Source organism: Nicotiana sylvestris, chromosome 12, assembly GCF_000393655.2.
Source record: "Nicotiana sylvestris chromosome 12, ASM39365v2, whole genome shotgun sequence".
NCBI lineage: Eukaryota > Viridiplantae > Streptophyta > Magnoliopsida > Solanales > Solanaceae > Nicotiana > Nicotiana sylvestris.
This window is the reverse complement of record NC_091068.1, coordinates 159472972-159483600: the sequence shown is the minus strand read 5'-3', so window position 1 is coordinate 159483600 and position 10629 is coordinate 159472972.

Genomic DNA, 10629 nt, shown 5'->3' with positions numbered 1-10629 from the left:
AACAATTGGAGTAAGTCCGTGGTGTCATTTGTGACGTGTGTGCAATATTTCAGGTCATTCGGAGTTGATTTGATAGGTTTCGGCGTCATTTGTGGAATTTGAAAGTTTCTAAGTTCTTAGGCTTGAATCCGAGGTTGATTTGGTGTTTTAGTGTTGTTTTGAGTGATTCGAAGGCTCGACTAAGATAGGATGTGTTGGCATGTTTGGTTGAGGTCCCGAGGGCCTCGGGTGAGTTTCGGGAGGTTATCAAACCAAATTCTTAGTTTTGAGAGTTGTAGATTTTGCTGGTTTTCTGTTGCAGAGATTTTGTTCATCGCGTTCGCGGAGGGTGTCTCGCATTCGCGAACAGTGTCTTATGTGGTGGTGGATTTTGTTCTACGCGTTCGCGAAGGAGAGGACGCAAACGCGAAGGTTAAGACAGCATGTGCATCGCGGACGCGAGAGTGGGGTCGCGTTCGCAAAGAGGAGTGAGGCAGTTGGGGACCCCGGGTCTTTGGTCTACGCGTTCGCGAGGTGATGTCTGCGTTCGCGAAGGAGTAAACTGGTAAAGCATCGCGTTCGCGAAGGGTTAAGTGTAGGCAGTCTGAGTTTGGCCTACACGAGTGCGAGAGGACGGTCGCTTCGCGATGAAGAGAGCAACTGGGCAGAATGTATAAAAACCCATATTCGTGATTTTTAACCCATTTCTCACCATTTTGAACGGTTTTGAAGCTTTTTGAGAGGGATTGAAGAGGGATTCAAAGGGAAACACTTGGAGGTAAGGTTTTTGAACTCAATACTCGATTCTATGGTGATTTCTAACTAATTTAAAGCCTAAAATTGGGGAATTAGGGCTTGAAATTGGAGAGTGTAAATTGGGGGTTTGAGGGGTCATTTGAGGTCCGATTTTGATGTTCTTGGTATGTATGGACTCGTGGGAAGATAAGGATTCTATTAATGTAATTTTTAACGGATTCCAAGACGTGGGCCCGAGGGTCGGGTTTGGCCAATTTCGGAATTTTTGCGTTAATTTGATTATTTTCGCTTGGGCTTTGTTCCTTTAGCATGTATTAATGTTGTGAAACTAATTTTGGTTAGACTCGGAGCATTTGGAGGCTAATTCGAGGGGAAAAGGCATCGCGGATTAGAGTTTGGACTGGTTTGAGGTAAGTAATGATTGTAAATGTTGTCCTAAGGGTATGAATCCCCGGATTTCACATCGTGGTGCTATTTTGAGGTGACGCACACGCTAGATGACGAGCGTGGGATTGTGCACCATTGGGGATTATGACTTGGTCCGTCCCGTACAACTGTTAAGTCGTGTATTTGATTGAAAACTGTTTGATATCATTGTATTTTGGAAAGTATTACCATATTTTGGGTTGAATGTCATATTTGGGCCTCGTGCCAACTGTTTTGGATCCTTGGGGTTTTTTACTACTATTTCTCATTGTTTTGACTTAATATATTACTCAATCATGCTGTATTCTATTGTTTTCATAACTCACCCGTATTTACTCCGTTTTGATATTTTAAATGATATTTTGGGCTGAGCATCATGTTTTACTGTTGCCCGAGTGGCTTGAGAGGTTTCTGACTAAGTGAGGCCGAGGGCTTGTGTTGTGAGGATATTATGGGATCGAGTTGCGCGCCGCAGCATGTTGTACTAATTTGTGATATATGAGAAGCCGAGAGCCTGATCTATTATACCACGAGATGGCTTGTGATAGCGCTGGGGCTGTAGGAACCCCTCCAGAGTCTGAACATCCCCAACTAGCGCGGGTACCCAGTATGAGTGATGTGATATTGCCCGAGGGGCTGTTGTTGTTTCATGTTGTTGCCCGAGTGGCGGTTTATGGTACATGTTTTGCCTGAGGCTATTTATGTTTCTATCCTTTTACTCACCGTTTTCATCACTCGTTTGAAACTATTGAAAGATGTTTTAAAAAGGTTTTTACTGAACTGAGTTGTTTTTACGAGTTAATTGATTTACTGTATTATACTGGACATATACTGTTTTGTTGTAGTGCTATGACGTGGAATTACTTGCTTTCTTACTGCTCAGCTGCTTTTACTTTTATTACTTACTAAGTTGTTGTACTCACATTACTCCCTGCACCGTGTGTGCAAATCCAGGAGTCTCGGGACGCGATAGTGAGTGCTGATCAATCTTCCAGCAGGTCTCCGGAGTTGGCTAGGTAGTTGTTTGGCGTTCGCAACCCTACACTTCTCCTTCTTATCTTCTCAGGACTCAGCTTGTCTTAGTATTTTATTTTCGGACTATGTTAGCCTTTCTTGTTCCTAGAAGAGTTCGTAGTTGCTCATGACTGGTGACACCCCGATGTCGGGCTTGTGTTATATTTTCGCACTGTTTATTTTAACTTATATTATGGGATTTTAGTTAATTAATGACTTAAAATGACTTCTTATGATTTTCTGTTTGGTTTTGGGTTTGTGTCGGCTGGCCTAGTTTCACGATAGGCGCCATCACGACCGGGTCAGTTTTAGGGTCGTGACATCATGGACGGTGGCGGAGCCGCATTGAAGCAAGGGGTGTCAAGCGACACCGCTTCGCCGGAAAATTACACTATTTTGCTAGATAATATTTCTTTATTTTATGTATATTTACTATACGCTGACTTCCCTTAACTTTGCGATATATCTAATGATTTATGTTTTGACACCCCTTGATGAAAATTTTGGATACGCCACTGGTCATGGATACCACTTGTGAGCACGTGATTTTTGCCCTATATGAATTACTCCCGTAAATTCAAAACAAAATAACTTCTTTTCATTATTTGGAATTTTTAAAATTTGGTGGCATTTTCTGATAATTGTTTGCATTTGTCTGCGCATTTTTATTTTTGTTTAACTAATGAAAAATACAAAAAAATATAATAAAATATGTTGCATTTGCATTTAGGAATTAATTTTATATTTTTAGGATTAATTGACAAATTATTTTATAAAAATAGGAAAAATCACAAAAATAGTTTATTTTGCACTTTTTATTTGTAACTTTGAATTTTAGTAGTTTTTTTAATTGGGTTTCTAATTATTTGTAGTAACAATTATTAGAATTAATTAATTAATTTAATATGGTAGGTTAATTCAGTTTAAAAATTAGTATTAATTAATCTAGGATTTATTTTGATTTTGGGAAAAGAAAGGAATTGTGAATTGAAAAGAGAATGAATTAAAAAGGGGTAGGAAATAATGAAAAGGAAATTTGGGCCAAAATCAATCCCAACCCCCAGCCCAAACCTACATCATCTGCCTACCCGCCCCAATCACACAGAAACCCGGCCCAAACCCGCCTGACCCGATCCACTCCTCAAAAATACACACCCTAGATACAGAGCTCAAAATCAGAGACCCTAAACGATGAACGCTACTATTCGTCTTCTCCAAACTCGCGCGAACAAGCCCCAAATTCAGGCAAATCCATGGCGAGTGAGCATCAAACCCTTAACTCACGCGTTCCTCCTTCTCTCATCTCGCTGTTACTAACGGTTTCTGACCCAAGATTCCCCTCTTCTCTCACTCGTCCAAATTTGGATTTATATAACGATTGGAAGGTTCTGGAGGGGGATTCGCTGGATGAGTGTGAGGCATTGGATTGATTTCACTCAATCCGAGCCCCACATTCATCAAGGGGTTCATTCTCAAAATGACTCAACCCGATTTTTTGAGGAGGAGGATTTTTCGGAGAAGAGATGAAATTTTGAAAATGGTCTTACTTCTTCTTCTATACTGAAATTGAAGTTGAGTTCGAGAATAAGAAAAGAGATATATATAAATATGTTCATGATTCTTTGATTTTTTTTTTTGGTTTTCAATTACTTTCCAAAACAAAAAATCAAAAGAGATATTCCATCCTTTCCTTCTGGGTTGGAGGTGGTTTGAAAATGGTGCTTGATTGAGAGTCGTTGAGTTTGTTGTTGTCCGAGTTTTGATTTCTACTCGATTTTGTTGGTGGTTGTGCTGATATTAGCTATTGTATTTCATTTGTACGCAATGTTTGAGCACAGTTGATCGGAAGTATTTATTGATTCCAGGTTCATTTCTTCTTCATTTATATTTTTCTTCCGTGATTTTGTGTTGTGTGCGCATGTTCTGTTATGTTTTCAATCTAAGACTGCTTGAAAGTCAGTGTTTGGCTGTTTGAATTAAAAGCTGAGTCATGTTGGCCTTGGTTCAGGTCTATTTCTGGTTGTTCTTTGTATGTGTTTATTCTGTATTGGGCGAGCGATTGTATGCATTGGTATAATGGCTGCAGCTGTATGAAGTCGTCCCATTCGTTTGTTAAATTTAAGCATGGAAACAGATTCATAAACCTTAAGGGTTGAAGCTTTCTTATTCGACCATTTATGTCGGTTTAGTTGAGTTATAGACTATTCGGCTATATGTTTTGTTTGTGAAGAGGTATTAGTTTTCTGTGTGCAAATGTGAATCCATTGCGCTTGCTAGATTTTTACATGAATGGCCAAACTTCTGATCCACTCTATGGTTGTTAGATTAGACGTATTTGTTGTTTGTCGATTCATTGAGTCACAGAATTTCTCACCCATCTCGAGTGCAATATGAGTTTATGAAATAGACACTGGTCATCTTTTGTTGTTGTTGTGTTACTCAGTCAATGGTATTTACTAGGACATGCTACGAATGCACGAAGATAAGCGATTCAATGCTTGTTCTAAAGCAGTAGTTGGTCTAAACTTTGGCTATCCAAGTACAATTGATTTAAATTTCAACAATAGCTTCTTGAGGTTTGGTTCATTCCTGTTGTGTTTGGATTAGCTTTGCGTTGGTCTAAAGGGGTCGAAGCTCCATCGTGTCGCTGTTTGTATATGCTCAGATTTGCGCTATTTGCCTTATCTTGCTGGAAATCTATCTGTATTTTTACAGCTATAAGAACTTTGTTCTTTCGCACTGCCAAAAACAGTTGATTCAAGTGATGAATCATGCTGAAATATGCAGTATTGTGGGATATATGTTTGGATTGTTAGCCTGCAGAAAATCTGCCTTTGTTTCATTTTTGTTACTCTCCTTCAGACGTCGCTGTTATTTTTCTTGTGTGTTCCTCCTTTCAAGGATCGGCAGGCAGTCATGATTCACTCAAGAGTTTCATATGATATTCGAAAATGCCTACTTGTCTATCATTTCCTTTTCAAAGTAAATCTGCCTTCTTGTTGAAAAAATGCATTAGTGTACTGTTCACTTGCTTCAGGATACAAGGAAAGTATCAGTGGTAGTTTTTTTTTTGAAACACAAAGAGCCTTCAGTTCATTTTGCAATATTGATTGATAAGTGATTACATTTGGTTTATGGGAAGCTTTGGAATGGCCTTGTAAAGGTTTATTTCTCACACTACTTCTTGGTTGAGATATGATTCATGAACATATGAGTTTATTTCTTATCTTGAGTTTATTTCTTATCTTGAGTTTATTTCAAACATAGGCCTGAAACGATTCTCGCTGTTACTTGTTATGGCTCATTTGATCTGGTTAAGCTTGTTTGTCCAGTTTGGGCCAATCTCAGGCCCAATGACTATGTTTATTAGAAATTCTACCCATGTGCAAATATTGAAGCTTGGGCCCTCTTGGCTTCCTGACTAATACGTCTGGCCCATATTTTAGTTAATTAAGTTTTCTTTTGTTTATTTTTAGAGATAAATAAGTAGAAAAAATATAGTTGCTTCTAAGTTTTCCCTTAAAATAAAATGAGACGAGCCTCGCCCAATAAACACAAAATTGTGGGGCCCTCAATAATGGCTATAAAATAATTAGAATTTGGGAGGGCCGTTTTGAGAATTTCATGGTCGTCCCTAAAAATAATGTTACGTTAGAACCCTTAGGCACGACTTAACTAAATTACTTCCTTAAACTCGAGTGCGCATTGATGCGACCCAAATTCAAATCTCGACGAAGTCAAAATGTGCCAACAACCACGGGTGCATTGATTGCAACGTAGTTCGAAACGCATTTTCACGACGTCGCAATTCTTTTAAAATAAATAATGATAAAAAGCGGTTTACGAATAAATGACACATAAGCTAGCATGTGTTAAAATCAGATAAAATCAAATGCAGCAGTTAAGCGACCGTGCTAGAACCACGGAACCCGGGAGTGCCTAACACCTTCTTCCGGGTTAACAGAATTCCTTACTCGGATTTCTAGTTCGCAGACTGTAACAGAGTCATATTTTTCCTCGGTTTGAGATTCAACCGGTGACTTGGGACACCATTAATCTCCCAAGTGGCGACTCTGAATAATTAATAATTAAATCCTGTTCCAATTGTCCTTTAAATGGAAAAACTCCTTTGCGCCCTTACCGGTGTAGGTAAAAAGGAGGTGTGACAGCTCTGGCGACTCTGCTGGGGACCGAACCCAGAATCTCTGGTTCAGGGTTCAGAATTCGAGCTTAGATAAATTGTTGTATTTAATTGTATCTGATTTTCCTACATGTTTTATGTTGAATGTGCTAAATGTTACCGCTTTGATATTATCTGAACTGTATATAAACTATGACGTCATCCTTCTCTCTTTACCTACGGGGATGTGCTTACTGGTTGAGACTCCCTATTCTGTTAGTGTCATGCCTTGAAATAAGAAAGAGGCCGGACAAGTTACGAAGCCGGATGGCCTTTTGGTTCCCGGTAAGTTGCCCCCTCCTCGACTCGAGTTGTTCGCTCGGGTACACAGTCTAGAACACTGACCCAGATTTTGAACATAGAATAACGTGACTTCATGCCGTATCCCTAGTAGGAACGCTTATTTGCATCACGTTGCATTTGACTTAGAGGACTCAACACAGGGGTTGGGTCCGTCCAGGACTAGCAACCTGAAATGAAAAGACCATCCTGATGCATTCTCTTGTGCTGTGCATTTATTTGTTCTGAACCTGCATGTTGACCGGTTTCTGAATCTCGAAAATGTTGGAAATTTGAGGAAAGAAAAAAAAGAGGAAAAGAAAAGAGCGAGAAATAACAGGTAGGGAGTTAAAAACCCAATGCCCAAACACTGTCGAAACTCTGCCGAAATTTTGAGAAAATGAAAAAAGAAAATGCTCTATTTCTAAGAGTCTGTTTTACTAGAAGCAAAAGAAAAATAGAAAAAAAAAAGTCTTTTATTGTTGGAAAAGTGTTTGTTGATAAAAAAATAAAAATAAAAAAAAAGAAAGTTTTTTATTTTTTAGTTTGGAAAGTAGATTTATTGTTTGTTGAGAAAGAAAAATTGAAAATGGAAAAGAGTATTGTTTTAAAATAGTTCGGTTAATTGGCCCGAAGTACGCATGGTTTGATTCTCACAGGGCGTGAGATACGTAGGCAACCCTCATTGGGTCCAACCTCCCCTTTACAAAAATAGCCCAAAAAATATCAAAATTTTAATTTTTGTCATAAATAAACCAGGTGATGCCCTTTTTGCCAAAAATAGCCAAATGTTCCCAAACGGGGCGCCGGAAGGCTGACTTTGCGCAAATAGCCACCTTTGGTCATATTTTGATTCTGACCCTCACAGCCTTAAAATCTTCGTCCCCGAGGCGCTGGAAGGCCGTGTTTGCAATACCGGGTCATTTAATTTAATTTGGAAAAACAAGAAAAAGACTCAGTGGTCAAGTGAATATCGTTCAGATTTTGGGTCAAAATTGGCATATAGGGGAAAAAATCTGTCATTTTTGGGGTTTGTATTTCTTTTGATTAGAGTATATGGGTCGTTTGATTTTCGAGTCTGTATTTCATCATTAAGTTGGTCAGTTTTGTTGTTATTATGAAAATGGAAAATTCCAAAAAATGTTTTATTGTCGTTTACCTTTTATTTGCAAGAACTACGCACGGTCTGATTCATGTGGGGTCATGATACGTAGGCAATCTCCATAAGATTCGACCGCAACCAAAAAAAATGAAAAATGAAAAATGGAAAAGAAGAATTGAAAAAAATGGGAAAAGATGTTATGAATAATGAGGACCGACCCAATCCATTCTAACATGTTTTGTTTTGAATTGTGAAGAAAGTTGAGGTGGTCGGTTGTGGTAAGCTGGAAACACAAGATCCAAGGAAAATGATAACTGACATCGAAGCTGTTACGAGTGCTCAAGAGACTCAGGGTCAGAGGGTTCAACAAGGGTCTACTGTGGTTGAGGAAAATAGAACACTGAAACAACAAATGACCAAAATGCGTCAAGCCTGGGCCAATGGCCAAGGACAGCCTTGTCACGAGTCACAATTTGCTACACAGCAAGAACAGTACCACTATCCCGAGTACCACTCGTACTCGTTTGAGCTTCCTGTAAACATCGAGAAACCTGCCCGAAAGAGAGTACATGAAGAAATAACCCAAAGAGTGAAAAGATTAGAACAACGGTTGAAAGACACGCAAGCAATGGCATGTCAAAAGAGTGTTGCCTTCAGAGATTTATGCATGTTCCCCGATGTCCACTTGCCGCCTGGTTTCAAGGTTCCAAAATTTGAAAAGTACAATGGACATGGAGACTCCATAGCCCACCTGAAAAGGTATTGCAACCAATTGAGAGGTGTGGGAAGAAATGAGGAATTGCTTATAGCTTATTTTGGGGAAAGTCTCACGGGAGTAGCATCTGAATAGTTTTTGGATCAGGACACATATTGCGGGTACATCTGGGATGACATGGCATGAGCCTTTGTCAAACAGTTTCAATACAACATCGACATCGCCCCAGACCGCATTTCCCTTTCTAACCTAAAAAAGAAACCAACTGAAAGTTTCAGGGAATATGCCATCAAATGGAGAGAGCAGGCAGCTAGAGCTAAGCCACCCATGGATGACCACGAGTTAATCACTGTCTTTCTACAGGCTCAAGAGCCAGATTATTTTCAATACATGACATCCGCAGTGGGTAAATCCTTCCCGGAAGCAATCAAAATGGGAGAAATGGTGGAGAACGGTCTTAAGACAGGCAGAATTATAAGTCAAACAGCTCTCAAAGCTGCAGCTCAAGCTGTCCAAATTGAATCTGGTAACACGAATGAGGGGGATGAAGAAATCATGGTGATATCAGGGTCGAGAAGAGGTCCTAGGAGAACACCTCGAAGGTATGTGTAGCCTCATCAAGTTTCCCATGACCCCCTTAAGCATTACTATCCACCTCCAAACCCCTCATACTCTGTTGATCCTTCCCAGTATGTTGCCCAGCCATCAAATCACCCAAGAAAGCGAGCACGAGTATCACAAAATCTCCACCAGCCTCCGCAAAATTTTCAATTACCTTGTAACCCACATCCAAGCCAGGGGTATAGAAGGGAACAAAAGTTGAAAGATAGTTTTACACCAATAGGAGAGTCCTATGCAAGCTTATTTGAGAAGTTAAAACAACATGACATGATTGCACCCATTCCTCCAAATCAGGTGGACCGACGTGCGAGAAGCTTTGACTCATCTAAAAGGTGTGAATACCACTCCAATGCTCTGGGGCACAATGTGGAAAATTGTCGGGATTTGAAAAGAGAAATAGAAAGGATGATCCAGGAAAATTTGATTCAAGACAGTGGCACCCAGAATATCACGCTGCATCCCTTACATGAGGAGACACACTTGGTGGGGATGATGCCCGGTGACATGGGGGATGAGAATACTCTTGGGAACTTGTTGACTGAAGTTGAAGATACTGAAACAGATAGTGGTCATGGCAATATGGATGCGAAGCTTAGTGGCTAAGATGTCGTGCTTGTAATTGGAAAGACGCTCCATTCCTAAGTCAGCTGGGGAGGAGCTTTGGTGGTCCATTTGGCTGTCATTTCTGTTGTCCGGATTATTTGCAGGGTTGTAATCCGGCTATTGTCTTGTGTTCAAACCCTCATATCCTTTCATTTTTGTCTAGCTTGTTTAGTCGTAATGGTTCGTTTAAGTGTTGTCCATGGATGTTTCAGGTTCATTCTAGGGTTGTACTCCAGTTTGTTTGCTTGTTTTGTTATTCGAGTTATTTCGTCGTTGTCTAAATGCAAAATTCTGGTCTTTTGTTACTTCCAATCATTGTTCTTCGTTTAGTTCTTTTCTATCCTTTTGTTTTGTCTTTTGTCTAACGCTGGTTCTAGTGCCATGACATGCACGCATAATTCTCAGTCGGATCTTTAAAAGCTATGTTGGTCGGGAAGCAAGGAAACCATTTTTGAAAACGATAAGGGCACTTGAGGGAATAAGAACAGATTGATATGTCTTGAGATTGTTTGACACCCGAACCATGTGAAACTGGGGCAAGTAAAACATAAAAATCCCCGTAAAAGCAAGTTGGCCACCGGTCGGAAATGGCCGTCAATTCCGATGCGGTCAAGAGATGATGTGTATGGTTTCTTTATTCTGATTGTACTTGCTTTGTATTTGGCATATTTTGAAGTCTGAAATGACGAAGGCGTTTTGTTCTGCTATCTAAACACTTTACCCTTTTGTCAACCTCTTTGAGCCTTATTTGTTTTTTTTTCATACTCCTCTTTCGGAATCAACGGCACAATTAAAAAAATGCAAGTGCCGGAGATACGCAAATGGAAAAAGAAGGAAAAAAAAGGAAAAGGAAGAAAGGAAAAGGAGAAAGAAAGAAAGAAAGGAAGAAAGGAAAAGAAAAAAAAAGAAAAGGGGAAGAAAAGAAAGGAAAAGAAAAGAAAGAAAGAAAGAGAA